This window comes from Schistocerca piceifrons, chromosome 4 (assembly GCF_021461385.2).
Source record: "Schistocerca piceifrons isolate TAMUIC-IGC-003096 chromosome 4, iqSchPice1.1, whole genome shotgun sequence".
NCBI lineage: Eukaryota > Metazoa > Arthropoda > Insecta > Orthoptera > Acrididae > Schistocerca > Schistocerca piceifrons.
In genome coordinates, this window is record NC_060141.1 from 255,354,722 (window position 1) to 255,377,020 (window position 22,299).

The following is a 22,299-nucleotide window of genomic DNA, read 5'->3' on the forward strand; positions in this document are numbered from 1 at the left end:
TTAAAAATAGTACTTTGCATAGAATAAAATTGTGTTATTATTCATGTAGAAGGCTGACTACATCGACACACTGCGGAATGGTGCAGATTATTGTCTGATATTTGGGCGTTTTGACACTTCAATGGTGATCCTTCAATTCGGGTTGCTTTTCCGATGGAAGTGTTAACATCATAGTGTAATCAAAACTGTCGTATTAAGAGTTGAATTATGTAAGTGTTATCTCTCACAATGTAGAACGCCAATGTGTAATATATCACTTCAAAAATGTAATTATAACTTACGGACGTATACATAATTATATAATATTTTCCACTTATTCTACCATGGGATTTCTGGCTGTGTACCTCTAAGGTAATGTAACCTTAGCACTACATATAAAAAAACTTCTACTTATCTTTCATGTCTCTCACGTATGAAATATCACGTGTATTAACTTGTGTTCCAATAAGCCACAGCACTACTGCATTTTACTACCAGAACACTTAGAATATTTACCAAATCTACTAAAGAGACTGTGTACACTACACTTGCCAATAACCGAGAGCTTCCGGGAACTTAATTTTGCCCTCTTATTTCCTACGTTTATAAGCAGATCCCAAGTGGGAGTGGAGTATCATGATCAGATATTTTTCACATATCGTCTAATGACGTTAACTTACACCCATGATTTTCGGCAAGAGAATCAATGTGTAGTCCCCATAATTAGTATTTACAGTAAATGCAGATATCTGATATTATCCATTTGAATCCAGAATTATTCATGTAATTTTTTTAAAATAATTTGTAAATTGTCCTTACGTATTGACACTGCCCTGGTCTCTTTCGAGTAGCAATATATAGCTTTCCTTTGTGTTAGCCGTCTTCACCAAATACCGCAACTGTCGTATTTTGACCGCGATCGCACCAATTTCCGGTTTGCCACATTAACTACCCTTAAAGGAGTAATTGTTTAATAGGGAGAGCCTTAAGGCAGTTCGAGATGTAGCTTCTTTTCCTTAAGATCTGTGGAAGAACAATATTTGTGGGAACAGAAACAGTTTATGGTATGTTTTACCGTAAGGCCTCTGGAATAACAAGATGCGCAATGCCTAGTCAGCCTCTTGTTAACTTACACGGTTTGGCTTTCTTGAGCAAATGAATGTAGCAACGGTTGTTGATATATAGTTCCATTATATAACCCCTTACTTAGAAAACACCGTCGAATTCAAGGTTTTCTGTAAGTGACCACTTCCCATTAGTATTTACAGTAAAAGGAAAAATCGTCTATTCTACACTCACGCCCAAATATTTAACATGTTCTGTGCTACCTCACCTCACATCACATATCGACTGTTTTGTGCAGGTTCAGCACAATACTATACCACCTGGATAACAAGCTGTACTACACATATCGGGAGCGGTGCTGTACTATAATGTGCAGCTAATACAGTGTTCTGTCCCATATGAGTATCTCATGAGGGTACAACACGATACAATACTGTCTGGCTACTGTGCCGTATTACATCATCTGTGCATAATGCTTCGAACGTTGCTCTCATTCGTTACAAACATCTTCTAACTTAAAAGGGAATATACGAAGCTTTGATAGCTACAGTTGATCAGTATTCTGTGTTCTCAACATAGGAGAAAATAAAAACTGGGTGTCTCGTTTTCAGCTGATCATGGAGCTAGGTTTTATAAGGATCAGGAAGCATGGAACGGTTTTTAAGATAGCTAAAGTCAACACAACTGACTACGATATGCTAACAAACATAGTAGCATACTTCACCACAACTGTAATCTAGGTTTTTGTGAATATGAGGATGGCTTTGACAGCTTGGATTGTGTTGATAGAAGTTTTTCTGGATAGACATTTGGAAGAAGTGGTGGTTCAGTTACTTCCTAGATACTCAGGCTGGGTGAGGAAAACTGAATCACTGTTCAGTGCTAGAGAAACCAACACGCACCTTGTACGGTAACGCAAAAATACATAAATAAATAAATGAAATAAAACAATTAAATTTGTGTATAAATTTACATATAGATTATGGAAAAAATCCAGATACGAATTAGGAACACAGGGTTGCGTTTGCTGTAAATACTAATGAAAAGTGGCGGAACATCAGTGTACTTGTAGAAAATTATGGATACGAGTGTGTTTGCTTCATTAATGGATGTGTTAATGATCTGTTTAGCAATTCCATTCCTATCTACATCTGTTTAGAAATGGCTGGTTACATTGTGTCAACGTATGGTGGACTGGACCATTATTTATGCTTTTCTTCCCCAGGACTTAAGCAAAATTCCCCCAAACGGCTTCCGTTCCCAGAAATAAGCGTTATTCTTCTGATATTATGGAAAAGAAGCAACCAATCAAACGGGCTTTACAGAAATTACTCGTTTAAGCGTAGTTAATGCAGAAAACTGTAAATTATGAAGCTCAAGATGAAAAAGCGAGAACTTGGATATTTAGTAAATACTGTGGCTTCAAAGGAAAATCTAAACTACTGCTCGAAAAATAGCGAGACAGTATAATGTGCAAGCAAGGTTTAATAATTATAATTAGCGCAGTGTATGGAAAAATTCTGTATGTGAATAAATATACAATGGAGTCTGATCACACGTTCCGTTCGTGTTCTTGCCGAGACTTGTAATTCTGAGGATGTTTACTACATTAGAAGACCGTTATGAAATATCTGTTTATGAACTTCCATTTCCAGTTGGATCTGCTTGAAACTGTAGTAAAAGCAGCCAAATTAAAATCTCCGAATGTTCCTTCCTACATTCGGTAAATATAGTATTCCACCGTTTTTAAAGCCCGGCAAGCTACTTTCCAGCTCCTATACTATATTTTTCTTACAACCCCAGTGGACATACCGAAGAACAAAGCACAAAATACAGCTCATTAGTAAGACAAACGCCTCGCTCCACTATACAGCTGTAAACCTTGGCTTAATACCATGTGCTTTAGTCAGCAAGGCACATAGCGTAGCACTTTTTATAAGATCAGTAACATAGTTGCTTAATCTTAGATGTCTGTCAGGTCTTTTCTGTTTAAACATTTAGCTACTGAGTCAGAGCCATTGTGTGTAGTAGGATACGAATGTAGAGTGTCGTCTGAATCTAGGATTGGGATACTGCTTGATTTCAGTTACGTGAACATCAACAGTAGGTCGCGCAATTGCTATCCCAAGTGCCACGCCAGCAGACTCGCTACGCAGAGCTGCAATATGCTGTCTATTCCTCGACCAAAGGCAATCATTGTCTAAGTAGTCCATTTCTGAGAGTGCAGTCCTGTGCTAGGCATCAGGAGCAGCCACTCCACCACATCAAACAGCTCCAGATGCTACACACTGGTTGGAATGCACAGCTCTCAGACAGCTACGCTGTTTCTGACGAGTCTAGATACCAGTCAGCGCTTCCTGCTAGAACTCAAAGCATTTGTAAAGCCACAGATATTTGAATTTCTACGAAATATCAGGGTATTCTCTATGGCAATCAAAGATCTTGTACCAAAAGCTGCGAATTTTGAGTCACTATACGTTCATACAACTCTTGCCTTTAAGATTTGTTACAGGATCCTCGGTTGGAAATAAATGAACAAAATTGTGTCAGCTTAATATTGTAGTAATCAAAGCTGCAGTTTCCATCAAAGCGCTTGGCTTATGATTCACAGGCCATACTCGACTTTACACCCACTGATAGCATGTGGGAAAAAATTAAACTTTAATATTTCTCTTATTCTATTAAGATGACCGTTTTTTGATGTATAGGTGGGGGCCACAGAGGTATTTTTTCACTGTTTTTATGGCTGTCATCCGACAACATTGTCTCCCCCCGCATATACAGATGTTATTTATAAATAAGTGGGCTGCCTAACACAATACACATTTCTGATCATGAACAAAAAATTTCCTTTCGTCTTTGTACCAATGTCTAAATTGCTTGTATTTTGTTGTAGAACCCCTCTTCTTGCTTCTGATAAAACCCTGTGTCAATAACATTCATATATTAGAGTGACCCTTTATTCTGGGACAATTTGCGATATTAACAGCTTGATTTTTTTTTCTTAAACGATTCTGTATAGTTGTCTGGGTAGAATATAATGATCTCTGGAGGATGACTATAAAGTGGAATTGACCTACCCTAAAATGGGTCTTCGTGGGGTATTGCAGCATTTCCTTCTAAATGACCACTACGTTACAGATCTGTATATCACGCATGATATGGCCATGTTTTTTAACAAAATAGTTATGCGTGACTCCCTAGCGACAAACCACAATTTTCTGTGCAAGAAGAAGACTACCTAGGAAACAGATTTATTATTCTAAGGAATGATCAGACTGTTTAACTTAAACGAGCTCCGACCACAGAATAGAGATTGTAAGAAATATATGTCAGACAACAAACGCAGGAGTGAACAAAGTTGTTGGTAACCACATTATCGATTTTTTTTTGTTCAGTGGCCATTTATACATGTATAATAAATTTTTACATGCTTCTCAGCTAGACAACATCCGAGGTACCTGCTGTATTGTTTTTCAAGTGGTCGGCAGAAGAATGTGCTCAATCAAAGGAACGCGTTTTGAGCTGGTACTTGTTTTATGTCTGATTAAAAGAGAAGACAGTAAATACATAAAGGAAAACGAACTACATAGTAGATACCTATTTCTAACGGTACATAGGGAAAATTTGTTACCAACATGTGATGAATTCCAATACACAAGATGCAATATGCTCAAACTAATCCTTACTAAATTGGAGGTTTGCATTTCTTACACCAGCCACTTCATTTAATGGTCTTCTGTTGAGTGGTGTAGAAGTAAAACTTCTACGGAATCATGTTCGACAAAAGATTATAGACAATACTCTTTGCACGTAGAGTTTTAATTATCAACCTGAGGAGTTTGTGAGCAAGTAGAAACAAAAAAAAAAAAAAAAAAACGATAGAAATATGATACAGAACACATACATTAAAGCTGGAGAAGCATATTTTTTCCACAATACCATCAAATACAAATATTGCCAAATTAGTGTTAGTTCCCACAAACAATATTTTTCCACATGTCTTAAGAAAAGAAACAAATGCTTCAAGTGTACTTAAACCACCCCATATTAGCAAACTGCTCTTTTAACTCCAGTTAATTTGTTACACATACACAAATAAAAACTGGAAACGGATGAGAATGAGGATAAAAAACGAAAACTAGAGTACATGACGGAAACAACTACCTTATTGGAAGAATAAGGACTGCTACTAGAAAAACAAAAGTCTATCGTAGGTGAGCTCCAAGGCTTACATATTAAGACACAAAGGAATTAAAGAAATTAGCTGCCAATGGACATTGGTCTATAACAATGAGGCAAGTTGAAAATTTTTTCTGGACAGGGATTCGAACCTGGGTCTCCTGCTTAATAGCCAGGTGCACTGATCATTACACCATCGACCACTAAAACCTTTTGACACATGGTAGACAAATGTGGTGGACTGGAGGTTGTGCATCTAAATATCAGAAGTTCCACGAGGCTGATGGAAGATTTTGTGTCTGTCAACAGGAAAAACGTGGCAATGACAGAAAACAGTACAGAAATTGCAAATGATCGATGATTGGAGCAGGGATTAGCAGTTGACTCTGGACATAAGTAATTGTTAGAGTCACATATAAATAGGTGAAGAGGTACGTCGCTGCTCGAGTAAGCTTCTGGCAAAAAGCCACTGTAAACTGTAACAAGCGCGAAATACTTAGGAGAGACCTGAGATAGTACCTTTGAATACGTTTTTGTTGGAATTTGTGGACTGTTTGGACCCCTTGGCCTCTTTATCAGCGACACCCATAACATAATTCTGACTGAAGATAAACCACTCATTTATCAAGAACCATTTCAGGTTCCCCATCCCTTGAAAACGATTATGGAAGAATTTATCATTGAATGATGGAATAACAATGGGAAAGCGCTAGTACCTGTGGAACTGCTGTCATCATTGTACCAAAGAAGTCATCAGAAAGAATGAGGAAGTTTAGATCTTGTTAGGATTATCATGACTTCGATTGCAGAACAGGCACACATGTATGTCTCATACCTAACATTACAAAAGCTTTAAATCTTTTGAGCACTGTAAGTAATTTTCTGCAATGTACCTAAGGTTGATCACCATTAACTAGAAGCAGTGACGGACAACCTAACTACTGTATATGTTTCGGTTGTTAGACTCAGCCTGTAAAAACGCCAACTAATAGGTGCCCAGTGTGTACAGTGTATGAACAAAATAGATCACACAGCGCGCTACGAGCGACTAATAGAATAGCAAGTATGTGCATAAGGAGTGCATAAGTGGCAGAATTTGTATGGTGCCCTTAGCCAGAAACCTATATGTAAACAAAAATAAAGGGTAGAAATAGCACTGTAGTTCATGTTTGCTTACAAATATCATGCTGTGTAATATCCAACACGGTTTGGCACGAACTGCATTGACTTTCTTCTAAGGAATACGGATCAGTTTCCCACAAAACGCAGATATGTAGCCTGGAATACTTTCACACTGATAATGATTGACAGCCATTCGAAATTAGTTAGAAATAAATTCTTTGAACGCGAATCACTTTCTAATAGCTCGTGGTAAGTAGTATATCTGGATTCGAGTCCCAGTCCACCACAAATTTTCATACCTCACCAACAGGTAGAGCGTCTGTACCTAACACAGCTGATGTCAAGTTATTGACATTTAGGTAATTCATTTCGATCTAATTGTCGTAATACACTAGTGTGATTATGAACGTCAGATGGCTGTGGAAGTATTAGCAATTTAGAACATAAACAAGGATGATGCTAGTGCCCTATCAGAGGTATGTGACCTTGGTGGTGGTATGGGAGCCACTACTGAGTGCACATTTACTTTCGTAATACACAAGGTGGTCCATTGATAGTGACTGGGCCAAATATGTCACGAAATTAGCATCAAACGAAAACATCTGTTCGAGCGTGGCGGAGGAAAGCAGATGGCGCTATGGAAGGCCCACTAGATGGCGCTATCATAGGTCAATTGATAAAAACTGTCTTTTTTAAATAGGTACCCCTATTTTATAACATATTCGTATAGTATGTAAACAAATACAGGATTATAAATATAAAATGAAATAGGGGTAATGCAGGAGTAGGTATAGTAAAGAATTAAAAAATAGGAGTGCGGGTAAGCTACTACAAACAGCATAGTGAACGCATTATTGTGGCCAAGATAGACACGAAGCCCACGCCTACCACAGTAGTACAAGTTGATAGGCCAACTAGCTCCTCAGATAACGAAGAGATTGATGAAATGTGTGATGAGGTAAAAGAAATTATTCAGATAGTGAAGGGAGACGAAAATTTGATAGTCATGGGTGACTGGAATATGATAGAAGGAAAAGAAAGAGAAGAAAAAGTAGTAGATGAATATGGAATGCGGGTAAGAAATGAAAGAGGAAGCCGCCTGGTAGAATTTTGCACATAGGTAACAATTGGTTCAAGTACCATAAAAGAAGGTTGTATACATGGAAGGGGCCAAGAGATACTCGAAGGTTTTAGATAAATTATATAACGATAAGACAGACATTTAGGAACGTGGTTTTAAATTGTAAGACATTTCCAGGGGTCGATGCGGACTCTGGCCTCAATCTATTGGTTATGAACTGTAGATTAAAACTGAAGAAACTACAAAAAGGTGGGAATTTAAGGAGATCGGACCTGGATAAACTGACAGAACCAGAGGTTGTAGAGAGTTTCAGGGAGAGCATGAGCGAATGATTGACAGGAATGGTGGAAAGAAATACAGTAGAAGAAGAATGGGGAGCTTTGAGGGATGTAACAGTGAAGGCAGCAGAGGATGAAGTAGGTAAAAAGACGAGGGCTAGTATAAATACTTGGGTAACAGAATATATACTGAATTTAATTGATGAAAGGAGAAAATATAAAAATGCAGTAAATGAAGCAGGCAAAAAGGAATACAAATGTCTCAAAAATGAGATCGACAGGAAGGGCAAAATGGCTAAGCAGGGATGGCTAGAGCACAAATGTAAGGATGTAGAGACATATCTCACTAGGGGTAAGATAGATACTGCCTACAGGAAAATTAAAGAGACTTTTGGAGAAAACAGAACCATTTGTATGAATATCAAGAGCCCAGGTGGACTCCAAGTTCTGTGGAAGGAGTATATAGAGGGTCTGTACAAGGGTGATGTACTTGAGGACAATATTATGGATATGGAAGAAGATGTAGATCAAGATGAAATGGGGGAGATGATACTGCGTGAAGAGTTTGACAGAGCACTGAAAGACCTAAGCCGAAACAAGGCCCTGGGAGGAGTAGACAACATTCTATTAGAACTACTTATATCGTTGGGAGAGCCAGCCCTGACAAACATCTACCATCTGGTGAGCAACATGTATGTGACAGGCAAAATACCCTCACAGACTGCAAGACGAGTATAATAATTTCAATCCCAAAGAAAGCAGATGCTGACAGATGTGAAAATTACCGAACTATCAGTTTAATAAGCCACAGCTGCAAAATACTAACACGAATTCTTTACAGACGAATCGAAAAACTGGTAGAAGCCGATCTCGCGGGAGATCAGTTTGGATTCCGTAGAAATGTTGGAACACGTGAGGCAATACTGACTGACCCACGACGTATCTTAGGAAATAGATTAAGGAAAGTCAGACCTACGTTTCTAGCATTTGTAGACTCAGAGAAAGCTTTTGACAATGTTGACTGGAATACCCTCTTTCATATTCTGAGGGTGGCAGGGGTAAAATACAGGGAGCGAAAGGCTATTTACAATTTGTACAGAAACCAGATGGCAGTTGTAAGAGTAGAGGGGCATGAAAGGAAAGCAGTGGTTGGGAACGGAGTGAGGCAGGGTTGTAACCTATCCCCATGTTATTCAGTCTCTATATTGAGCAAGCGGTAAAGGAAACAAAAGAAAAATTTGGAATAGGTATTAAAATCCAGGGAGAAGAAATAAAAAACTTTGAGTTTCGCCGATGACATTGTAATTCTGTCAGAGACAGCAAAGGACTAGAAAGAGCAGTTGAACGGAAAGGATAGTGTCTTGAAAGGAGGATATAAGATGAACATCAACAAAAGCAAAACGAGTATAATGGAATGTAGCCGAATTAACTCGGGTGATGCAGAGGGAATTAGATTAGGAAATGAGACACTTAAAGTAGTAAAGGAATTTTGTTCCTTGGGAGCAAAATAACTGATGATGTCGAAGTAGAGAGGATATAAAATGTAGACTGGCAATGGCAAGGAAAGCATTTCTGAAGAAGAGAAATTTGTTAACATCGAGTATAGATTTAAGTGTCAGGAAGTCGTTTCTGAAAGTATTTGTATGGAGTGTAGCCATGTATGGAAGTGAAACATGGACGATAACTAGTTTAGACAAGAAGAGAATAGAAGCTTTCGAAATGTGGTGCTACAGAAGAATGCTGAAGATTAGATGGGTAGATCTCACAAATGATGAGGAGGTATTGAATAGAATTTGGGAAAAGAGAAATTTGTGGCACACCTTAAGTAGAAGAAGGGATCGGTTGGTAGGAGATGTTCTGAGGCATCAAGGGATCACCAATTTTGTATTAGAGGGCGGCTTGGAGGGTAAAAATCGTAGAAGGAGACCAAGATATGAATAAACTAAACAGATTCAGAAGGATGTAGTTTGCAGTAGGTACTGGGAGATGAATAAAGTAATATTCCAACATTTGTAATACGCCTCAGAAATTTAGGTGAACAGTTGGTAACATTGTGGTTTCTTGAATTAAACCACAAAACGTGATTACGTTTGAACTCCATTTCTGTTGTTCCCATGTGATACATTTGCTTGTGTCAGCTCATCATTAACTGTGGGTACGCTGGAGCTCTGATTTGACAGGGAGCAGCATTGTAGTTGAGACACTGGTCGGCAAAGCCTGCAGCATTGGGCAGCCGAAACGCAGAGCGGCTGCACAGTGATGGAGGCTCTTATAGAGTGCACCATAGAAGATATTCCCCTGCAGTTATTTTTTGTTTTGTTTTTGTTTTTAAAGGACCTTGTTATTCCCGTCCTATCCCAGAGGTGGTGGTAGCAGCACACGTATACGAAGTTGTTTAAATGTGGCAATGTGGGATATTATTGTAATTGATAAATGTCTCGTGTGACCTGCAGTGTATATTTTTTAACGTATGTACGTGTTTGTAAAAGCACGCCTATGTTCATTGCTCTAAATTTCCTGCCGTGCTTACAAGTTTAGTGTCATGCCACGAAGTCGGAGTTCTCTTACGCAGCCTTGTTGATTATAATGTTATAGTGTTACTAATTATTCTCGCCAGCCGCGGTGGTCTCGCGGTTCTAGGCGCGCAGTCCGGAACCGCGTGACTGCTACGGTCGCAGGTTCGAATCCCGCCTCGGGCATGGATGTGTGTGATGTCCTTATGTTAGTTAGGTTTAAGTAGTTCTAAGTTCTAGGGGACTGATGACCTCAGATGTTAAGTCCCACAGTGCTCAGAGCCATTTGAACCAATTATACTAACTTAGATAAGAATGGCAGCCAGATTTTGACAGTGATAATATAGTGTATCATAAATTATGATAACAAAGGTAAGGCTATATACACAAGTGGCCCCATTGAGTCATATACTATAGTAATGAAGATAAGGACGACATAGAAGAAGAGAGAGCCATATTTTGACTGTGTATTTAAAACTATAGCCGTTAATATAGTAAGTTCACAGATTTGGCTGATATAGCAGCTAAAATTATCTGCTGCGGTGCAGTTTCTTTACGTGTAGTTTATAAATAAAGCAGCTGGTTTGGGTACTTAGTGAGAAAGCCGGGACCAATTTGTTTGAACTCTCTTTGGTGCACTACTATCTACACAACAACTGAAGAGTTATTCATCGACATACTGGAAAAAAAAGAAACAGAATCATGACGCCATCTAAACCAGGGCCTGAAATATTCAAAGATTAAAGCACACCCCCTAAATATCCTGAATATATGAACAGTTGTGATTTCAGAATTAATTTATTTCCAAACGTCTGCTACGCTAGGGTGCCATTGCCGCCCCGCGCCCCTCCCTGGAGTTTTCTTAAGACCGTCGCTAATTGGATGTCACGGACGCTAGACAGGCCTGCAGCGGCCACGTGCCGCGGTGGCCTTTTAGCAGCTCAGACGCCTCTTGATTTACGATCGGGCTGCGAGCATTCTTTTGTTAGCGGTACTTCACAGCTAAGCTAATTAGCTCGATGCAAAGGCAGTGCGCTGCGAAAAGCGAATTTAAGCCGCAGAAGAAATCGGGAAAAGATTTGTCGTCACTGCATCTGTGATCCACGTTACTCCCTAAGTACACTTCGACTAGCAAATTTTGATTAAAAATACACTGAACTGGAACAATACAGTTCATTCCGCCTTTAAATGAGGAATTAGAAATACCGATATTGAACAGGAAAGCAGGTTATCATAATAACTGAGAAAAGAAAACGAATAAATTGTACTCGGACTAAAATGCATATGAGATCAGTACAGGCCAACGAGCAACAAGAGAACAAAGAATACATAGACATTAAGAATTGGATTACGGAAGAACATTTAAGTCTTACAGCGGTGTCAATGTAGTACAACCAGATAGACTTAAAACTGAAATAGTTAGATTCTATGAAGCAAGGAATAGTGTAGCAACAGACATAATCAAATGTAGTGAGCAAATTGGCAGGGATCACACAAGAAATCAAAAGACATCCAAAGAGTCTCACGGAAAAACGAAATATACACTGACAGGAAGCACAAGAAATTTCTCTAAGTACTTTGCGTAGTCCTAAATAGGCTCATTAGCACCAGAAAAAATCTAGATTCACAATAAATATTTGAGATACATCAGGCTGCTGTGTAAATTCTTTGCCCGTTAGCGCCATTATGGATGTCGTTGCTTGGCTAGATCCGTGCCCTCGTATAAACAAATTACGGCAAAGACATAAATTCTCAATTTGTTATCTATGCACAATAAGATAAATGTAGGGTCAACTTTGGTGTTTAGACCCTTGACAATAGGATTCATATAATACTGAGCTTAAATTTGGTTCTAAGTAAGACGTGGGTTTTCCAGCTGACGAAAGAAACGAATCTTCACGCATAGAAGTGAGTGGACGCTGGTAGCTCAGAACGAACTGCACAAGATTGGTTTCATCTTCCCAAACAGCTTGTAGTCTGTGATTCCTAAAGTGCAATGGAGATTATTCTTACAAATTAACTAAAAAATAAACAATAAAACAAAGTCATTTGAATGTTATGCACCATGATTTCTACTCAAACTGGGTGAATATAACGGTCTATTTCGAAAAAGTAGTGTCTTACAGCAGGACAATGTACGTCCCCATCGGGGTCTCGAGCAGAGTGAAACCTGGAGAATACGGTGTACAAAACGTTATGTCATCTATCCTATCACCGAATGTGACATATTCAGACTTTTTTTTAATAACACGAAGGGTCTGCGAAAGCTGTATCTGAAAGCACGGCAGATCTTCGAAGCGTCACATTTTAGGTAAGAAATATTTGTGTAGTGGAACACGTTTGGCGTAGTCCATAGGCCTAAGAGTAGTTTACGACCGGACACAAGTGCGGTTTCTTATCTAACATAGCTGTCAATCACTGCTACAGATTTCTCCCGTTCTCATACGACAGTCGGCCAACAACAGATACGAATTTTTCTCATATAGACGAAGAAAATTTGTACTAGTTAGGTGTAAAAGTCCCCAGTATGCGTTGCTACACCTATTTCTTCAACAAAATTATTGGCTAATATATTGGGTTCAAATGGTTCAAATGGCTCTGAGCACTATGGGACTTGACATCTGAGGTCATCAGTTCCCTACAACTTAGAACTACTTAAACCTAACTAACCGAAGGACATCACACAAATGGTTCAAATGGCTCTGAGCACTATGGGACTTAACTTCTGAGGTCATCAGTCCCCTATAACTTAGAACTACTTAAACCTAACTAACCTAAGGACATCACACACATCCATGCCCGAGGCAGGATTCGAACCTGTGACCGTAGCGTTGCGCGGTTCCAGACTGAAGCGCCTATAACCGCTCGGCCACACCGGCCGGCAATGTATTGTGTGACTAAGGGCAAGCCAAAAAGACTAGATGGAAACAGTGTTTGCGAAGGAACATTCCAATTGTAGTCCTGAATGAGTACTTTCATCATATTTTGTGCGGTAGAAATGAATGATACAGTCTTCACCTTTGTTTTTCGTAGATCATCGCTGAAGAGAGTTTGAGCTGTAGGCAGTAGAACATATAACGATGATTAAATTGCCGGGAACAAACTAAAAGAAACTCTCTAGCAGTGAGTCTTTAACGGGTGAGCATTAGATCTTCCAGGTTGCTACACGTCTACTAAGGCGCAAAATTTGTTCTCCTTTATGACGAAAGACCTTTCAAGAACTGTTCGTGAGTTAACTCCTTAATAGATCGCATATTATTTCCCACTAATATCAATTGTTTTTCTCTTTGATCGTGCGAAATCAACACGCGCCGTTTCAGTGCATTTCATATTGCGCAGAAATAACGCTTGTTTCCTTAAATGACCTCAGTGCATCAAAGTTAGAGACAAGGAAGACGAGTTTGTCAGCCAGTTGTGAGGGATGCAGTGCCACAAAATAAAACCTACAGTCAGTAAATTAATCCGTTTGCTGCAAATTCGAAGATCATGCAAAATATTAAACACAGTACATTTTAGTTTATTGCTGTAAATTAAGAGAGACTTTGAGTAAAATAATGCTTCGCTATAACGAGCTATAGAACGGTGATAGAAATACTGCACGTGTGGGAATCCTCTGTTACATGTCACAAGCTCACCTCTACATAGCATCTGTCATAGGGTCAACCACCGCTGGCCATCGAAGTAGAAACATTATAAAGGCCGAAGTCAACGAAAGTCAATTGACATAAAGTCTGCTTCATGGTTGTAAATACAAATTACCTACAAAGGAGGAGGTGGAGGACGTTAGTGTTTAACGTCCCGTCGGCAACGAGATCATTAGAGACGGAGCACAAGCTCGGGTCAGGGATGGGAGGGGAAGGAATTCGGAAAATTGAAATCAGGATGACCGGGCGTGGGTTTGGACCGTAGTCCTCCCGAATGACAGTGTGCTATCTACAAATTGTCTAAAGAATCTCTATACCTGTCTTGACCACTCTTGTCTCAAAGACATCTACGTACCTGGAAGTTATACGGATGGCAATCTTACTGGGGCAACAGAAGCACAACACTGCGCGTCTACAGCATATTCCCAAGCATCACAAACAACCTGATGGTCAATGTCCCTACTCGAGGTATGGTGAACCTATTAACAGATCGTGACACGTATCCCAAACATTTGCCTCCAGTGCGATTTAGTAACACACCAATACGTGAATATGGAGAGGAAGCTGCCGCGAATCATGTCGTTTTCGATTACCCCCTTTTACAGGTACAGATGAAAGCAGAGCTGACCATTTGCAGAAAAGTTGACAGGACCGACTGCAGACCTCATGTTCAGAGCCGAATAGAGGGTCTGAATCAGAGGCTCAGAAGGTTCTGCTACCATGTAGGGTGCACATTCCTCGACTTGAGCCAATGGGTGGTTGGGTTTCGGGTTCCGCTGGATAGGTCAGGTGTCCTCTATATGCAGGAGTCGGCTACATGGGTAGCAGGGGCTGTGTGGCGTGGACTGCGTGGTTTTTTAGGTTAGAGGGTCCCTGGAAAACACAAGAAGGGCTTCAACCACAAAGTGTACAGGCCGAACACAGGAATAACGTAGATACCGGAACCATTGGCGTAACAGTTGTAAATTGTCGTAGCTGTGATGGGATAGTACCAGAGGTCCAAGCGCTAGTAGAAAGATCTGATACTCAAATCGTTATAGGCACTGAAAGCTGGCACTGAAAGCTGGCTAAAGCAGCCAAAATTTTTGCGAAGAACCTATCGGTGTTTCGAAAGGATAGGCTAAACACGGTTAGTGGTGGCGTGTTTGTTGCTGTTAGAAATTGAAGTAGATAATTCCTGTTAGTTAATATGGGCAGAGGTCATAGTTGGCAACCGGAATAAAATAACAACTGGATATTTTTACCGACCTCCCAATTCGGATTATACAGTTTCTGAAAGGTTCAAACAAAACTTGAGTTTGATTTCAAACACGTACCCGACTCATACGATTATAGTTGGTGGGGACTTTAATTTAACCTCTATATGTTGGCGAAAATACGCGTTTAATTCCGAAGATACGCATAAAACATCATCAGAAATTGTGCTAAACGCACTCTCTGAAAATTATTTCGTGGAGTTAGTTCATGAGCCCACGCGAATAGTAAACTGTTGTGAACAAACAACTGACCTCTTAGCAACAAATAATCCTGAGTTAATAACGAGCATCAAAACGGACACAGGGATTAGTGAACACAGGGTTGCCGGCCGGAGTGGCCGAGCGGTTAAAGGCGCTACAGTCTGGAACCGCACGACCGCTACGGTCGCAGGTTCGAATCCTGCCTCGGGGATGGATGTGTGTGATGTCCTTAGGTTAGTTAGGTTTAAGTAGTTCTAAGTTCAAGGGGACTTATGAGCACAGCAGTTGAGTCCCATAGTGCTCAGAGCCATTTGAACCATTTGAACACAGGGTTGACGTAGCGATATTAAATATTGTAACCCCCAAATCCTCCAAAAATAAACTAAAAATATATCTATTCAAAAAACCAGATAAAATTCACTTGACGTCTTCCTGAGAGACAATGTCTATTCCTTCCAAATTAATAATTGTACACCAGATGTCGCTTGAGTTCAGAAAAATAGTATCGGCAGCTATTGAGAGATTTATACCAAATAAATTAACAAAAGACGTAGCTGATCCTCTTTGGTACACAAAACGGGTCAGAACACTGTTGCAGAAACAACGAGAAAAACATGCCAAATTTAAACAGGTGCAAAACCCCAAGATTGGCGATCTTTTATAGAAACTCAAAATTTAGCTCGGACTTCGAAGCGCTTATAACAGTTTCCACAACAAAACTTTGTATCGAAACCTGGCGAAAAATCCAATGAGATTCTGGGCGTATGTGAAGTATACTGGCGGCAACAAACAATCAATGCCTTCTCTGCACGATAGCAATAGAGATAGTATCGAAGACAATGCTGCCAAAGCAGAATTACTGAACACAGGCCTCCGGAATGCCTTCACAAAGGAAAACGAAGTAAATATTCCAGAATTCGAAGCAACAACTGCTGCCAACATGAGTAATGTAGAAGTAAATATCCTCGGAGTAGTGAAGCAACTTAAATCACCTAAAAAAAGCAAGTTATCTGGTCCAGACTGCATACAAATGGTGATGCGTTAGCTCCATACTTGACGATCATATACAACCATTCGCTCAGATCAGTACCCAAAGACTGGAAAGTTACGCAGGTCACACCAATATTCAAGAAAAGTAGTAGGAGTAATCCACTTAATCACAGGCCCCTATCATTAACGTCGATATGCATCAGGATTTTGGAACATTTATTGTATTCGAACATTATGAATTACTTCGAAGAAAACGGTCTATTGACACACAGTCAACATGTTTTTAGAAAACATCGTTCTTGCGAAACATAGCTAGCTCCTTACTCGCAGGAAGTGTTGAGTGCTATTGACAAGGGATTTCAGATAGATTCCGTATTTCTGGATTTCCAGAAGGCTTATGACACTGTACCACACAAGCAGCTTATAGTGAAAATGCGTCATTATGGAATATCGTCTCAGTTATGTGACTGGATTTGTAACTTCCTGTCAGAGAGGCCACGGTTCGTAGTAACTGACGGACAGTCACCGAGTAAAACAGAAGTGATTTCTGGCGTTCCCCAAGGTAGTGTTATAGGCCCTTTGCTGTTTCATATCTACATAATCCCCCCCGCCCCCCCCCCCCCCTTGAACCATGGACCTTGCCGTTGGTGGGGAGGCTTGCGTGCCTCAGCGATACAGATAGCCGTACCGTAGGTGCAACCACAACGGAGGGGTAACTGGTGGGAGGCCAGACAAACGTGCGGTTCCTGAAGAGGGGCAGCAGCCTTTTCAGTAGTTGCAGGGGCAACAGTCTGGATGATTGACTGATCTGGCATTGTAACACTAACCAAAACGGCCTTGCTGTGCTGGTACTGCGAACGGCTGAAAGCAAGGGGAAACTACAGCCGTAATTTTTCCCGAGGGCATGCAGCTTTACTGTATGATTAAATGATAATGGCTTCCTCTTGCGTAAAACATTCCGGAGGTAAAATAGTCCCCCATTCGGGTCTCCGGGCGGGGACTACTCAAGAGGATGTCGTTATCAGGAGAAAGAAAACTGTTAGATATAGTGGGAATTAGTAAGTTCGGTCGCAGGAGGAACAAGACTTCTGGTCAGGTGAATACAGGATTATAAACACAAAATCAAATAGGCGTAATGCAGGAGTAGGTTTAATAATGAATAGGAAAATAGGAATGGGGGTAAGCTACTACAAACAGCACAGTGAACGCATTATTGTGGCCAAGATAGATACAAAGCCCACGCCTACCACAGTAGTACAAGTTAATATGCCTACTAGCTCTGCAGATGACGAAGAAATTGAAGAAATGTATGATGAAATAAAAGAAATTATTCAGATAGTGAAGGGAGACGAGAATTTAATAGTCATGGGTGACTGTAATTCGTCAGTAGAAAAAGGGAGAGAAGGAAAAGTAGTAGGTGAAAATGGATTGGGGGTAATAAATGAAAGAGGAGGCAGCCTGGTAGAATTTTGCACAGAGCACAACTTAATCATAGCTAACACTTGGTTCAAGAATCATAAAACAAGATTGTATACATGGAAGAACCCTGGATATACTAAAAGGTATCAGATAGACAGTATAATGGTAAGACAGAGATTTAGGAACCAGGTTTTAAATTGTAAGACATTTCCAGGGGCATATGTGGACTCTGACCACAATCTACTGGTTATGAACTGTAGATTAAAACTGAAGAAAGGTGGGAATTTAAGGAGATGGGACCTGGATAAACTGACGAAACCAGAGGTTGTACAGAGTTTCAGGGAGAGCATAAGGGAACAATTGACAAGAATGGGGGAAAGAAAGAAGAAGAATGGGTAGCTTTGAGGAATGAAGGGGTGAAGGCAGCAGAGGATGAAGTAGGTAAAATGACGAGGGCTAGTAGAAATCCTTGGGTAACAGAAGAAATATTGAATTTAATTGATGAAAGGAGAAAATATAAAAATGCAGTATATGAAGAAGGCAAAAAGGAAAACAAACGTATCACAATGAGCTAAGCAGGGATGGCTAGAGGACAAATATAAGGATATAGAGGCTTATCTCATTAGGGGTAAGACAGATACTGCCTACAGGAAAATTGAAGAGACCTTTGGAGAAAAGAGAGCCACTTCTATGAGTATCAAGACCTCAGATGGAAACCCAGTTCTAAGCAAAGAAGGGAATGCAGAAAGCTGTAAGGAGTATATAGAGGGTCTATACAAGGGCAATGTACTTGAGGACAATATTATTGAAATGGAAGAGGATGTAGATGAAGATGAAATGGGAGATATGATACTGCGTGAAGAGTCTGACAGAGTACTGAAAGACCTGAGTCGCAACAAAGCCCCCGGAGTAGACAACATTCCATTAGAACTACTGACAGCCTTGGGAGAGCCAGTCCTGACAAAACTCTACCATCTGGTGAGCATGATGTATGAGACAGGCGAAATACAGGCGAAGAAGACTATAATAATTTCAATTCCAAAGAAAGCAGGTGTTTGCAGATGTGAAAATTACCGAACTATCAGTTTAATAAGTCACGGCTGCAAAATACTAGCGTGAATTCTTTGCAGACGAATGGAAAAACTAGTAGAAGCCGACCTCGGGGAAGATCAGTTTGGATTCCGTAGAAATATCGGAACACGTGAGGCAATACTGACCCTACGACTTATCTAAGAAGCTAGATTAAGGAAAGGCAAACCTACTTTTCTAGAATTTGCAGACTTAGAGAAAGTTTTGACAATGTTGACTGGAATGCTCTCTTTCAAATTCTGAAGGTGGCAGGGGTAAAATACAGGGAGCGGAAAGCCATTTACAGTTTGTACAGAAACCAGATGGCAGTTATAAGAGTCGAGGGACATGAAAGGGAGAAGTGGTTGGGAAGGGAGTGAGACAGGGTTGTAGCCCCTCCCCGATGTTATTCAATCTCTATATTAAGCAAGCAGTGAAGGAAACAAAAGAAAATTTTGGAGTAGGTACTAAAATCCATGGAGAAGAAATAAAAACTTTAAGGGTCGCTGATGACTTTGTAATTCTGTCAGAGACAGCAAAGGACTTGGAAGAGCAGTTGAACGGAATGCATAGTGTCTTGAAACGAGGATATAAGATGAACATCAACAAAAGCAAAACGAGGATAATGGAATGTAGTCTAATTTAGTCGGGTGATGCTGAGGGAATTAGATTAGGAAATGAGACACTTAAAGTAGTAAAGGAGTTTTGCTATTTGGGGAGCAAAATAACTGATGATGGTCGAAATAGAGAGGATATAAGACGTAGACTGGCAATGGCAAGGAAGGCGTTTCTGAAGAAGAGAAATTTGTTAACATCGAGTATAGATTTAAGTGTCAGGAAGACATTTTTGAAAGTATTTGTATGGAGTGTAGCCATGTATGGAAGTGAAACGTGGACGATAAATAGTTTGGACGAGAAGAGAATAGATGCTTTCGAAATGTGGTGCTACAGAAGAATGCTGAAGATTAAATGGGTGGATCACATAACTAATGAGGAAGTATTGAATAGGATTGGGGAGAATTTTGTGGCACAACTTGACTAGAAGAAGGGGTCGGTTTGTTCTGAGGCATCAAGGGATCACCAGATTAGTATCGGAGGGCAGCGTGGAGGGTAAAAATCGTAGAGGGAGACCAAGAGATGGATACACTAAGCAGATTCTGAAGGATGTAGGTTGCAGTACGTACTGGGAGATGAAGAAGCTTGCACAGGATAGAATTGCGTGAAGAGCTGCATCAAACCAGTCTCAGAACTGAAGACCACAACAGTAACATCTATATAAATGACTTGGGAGACAATCTCAGCAGCCGTTTAGGTTTTTTGCAGATGACGTTGTCGTTTATCGACTAATAAAGTCATCAGAAGATCTAAACAAACCGTAAAACGTTTTAGAAATGATATCTGAATGGTGCGAAAAGTGGCAGTTGACCCTAAATAACGAAAAGCGTGAGGTCATCCACGTGAGTGCGAAAAGGAATCCGTTAAACGTCGGTTACACGATTAATCAGTCATATATAAAGGCAGTAAAATCAACTAAATACCTAGTAATTACAATTGCGAACAATTAAATCGGAAGGAACACACAGAAAATGTTGTGGGAAGGCTAACCGAGGACTGCGTTTTATGGGCAGGACACTTAGAAAATGTAACAGACCTATTAAGGAGACTGCCTACACTAGTCTTGTCCGTCCTTTTTTATCCTTACCAGATAGGACTCACGGAGTACATCGAAAAAGTTCAAAAAAGGCCAGCACGTTTTGTATTATCGCGAAATATGGGAGAGGGTGTCACTTAAATGATACAGGATTTGGGCTGGACATCATTAAAAGAAAGGCGTTTTACGTAGCGACGGAATCTTCCCACTAAATTCCAATCACCAAATGTCTCCTCAGAATGCGAACGTATTTTGTTGACACCGACCTACACAGCGAGAAGCGATCACCACGATAAAATAAGGGAAATCAGAGCTCGTACTGAAAGATATAGGTGTTCGTTCTTTCCGCGCGCTGTAGGAGATTGTAATAATGCCAGGCATTTAAATGTGATTTGCACAGTATCCATGTAGATGTAGAGGTATATGTAGAGAGACTCTGCAGACAGTTAAATTGCGATCTGAAAATAATTGTAAGTGACCCAAAGGACTACAGCCAGTACAGTTGTCCATCGAATGTCAGAAAGGATTGCGTAACTTTCAGTCTATAAGATCAAGTGGACGCACTGAACATAAGAATAATGTCAACAGATCGCAAAAATCGTTTCCCCCATTATAGGCAATGACAATCAAGAAAGAAACAATGCTATTGTCACTCATGTTATTATGTGTAGATTCTAATATAGTCAGGCAATCACGTGCCATTGTGGCTGATATACACTCATGCTCATTAATTAAGGATAATTGCAGAATGTGGTGCCACACAACATGGCACTACACAAAACTGGCGCTAATAGCATAGGCACATAGGGAACACACACGACACGGTATTGGTGATAAGTTGAGAAAACTGCCCCAAAACACGCGTGCTACAATACGTCGCTGTTTCCTGCGCATGTACTCCGACATCAATATGGGATATGATCATCATGCACTCCTACACAGGGCGCACAACGGGTTGGCATGCTGCGGATCAAGTGGTCGAGCAGCTGCTGGGTGGGGATAGCCCCCCATTCGTGCACCAGTGCCTGTCGGAGCTCCTGAAGTGTCTTGGGGGTTTGAAGACGTGCAGCGATACGTCGACCGAGAGCATCCCAGACGTGCCCGATGGGGTTTAGATCTAAGGAACAGGCAGGCCACTCCATTCGATTGATATTTTCTCTTTCAAGGTACTCCTCCACGATGGCAGCTCCATGGGGCCGTGCACCAATCATAATTGTACGTGTACGTGCACCAATCATAATTCCATCCCACACTATCAAACCACAACCTCCATACAGGTCCCTGTCAAGGACATTAAGGGGTTGGTATCTGGTTCCTGGTTCACGGCAGATGAAAACCCGGCGGGAATCAATGTCAGACTGTACCTGGACTCGTTCATGAACATAACCTGGGACTACTGTTCCAATGACCGTGTACTGTGTTCTTGACACCAGGCTTTACGGGCCCTCCCGGCCGAAGTGGCCGTGCGGTTAAAGGCACTGCAGTCTGGAACCGCAGGACCGCTAGGTCGCAGGTTCGAATCCTGCCTCGGGCATGGATGTTTGTGATGTCCTTAGGTTAGTTAGGTTTAACTAGTTCTAAGTTCTAGGGGACTAATGACCTCAGCAGTTGAGTCCCATAGTGCTCAGAGCCATTTGAACCATTTTTTTTACGGGCCCTCCTGTGACCAGGGGTCATTGGAATGCACCTTGCAGGTCTCCCGGCGAATAAATCATGTCTGTTCAGTAGTCTGTAAACTGTGTGTCTGGAGACAACTGTTCCAGTGGCTGCGGTAAGGTCCCGAGCAAGGCTCCTGCAGTACTCAGTGGTCATCTTCGGGCACTGATGGAGAGATATCGGTCCTCTTGTGG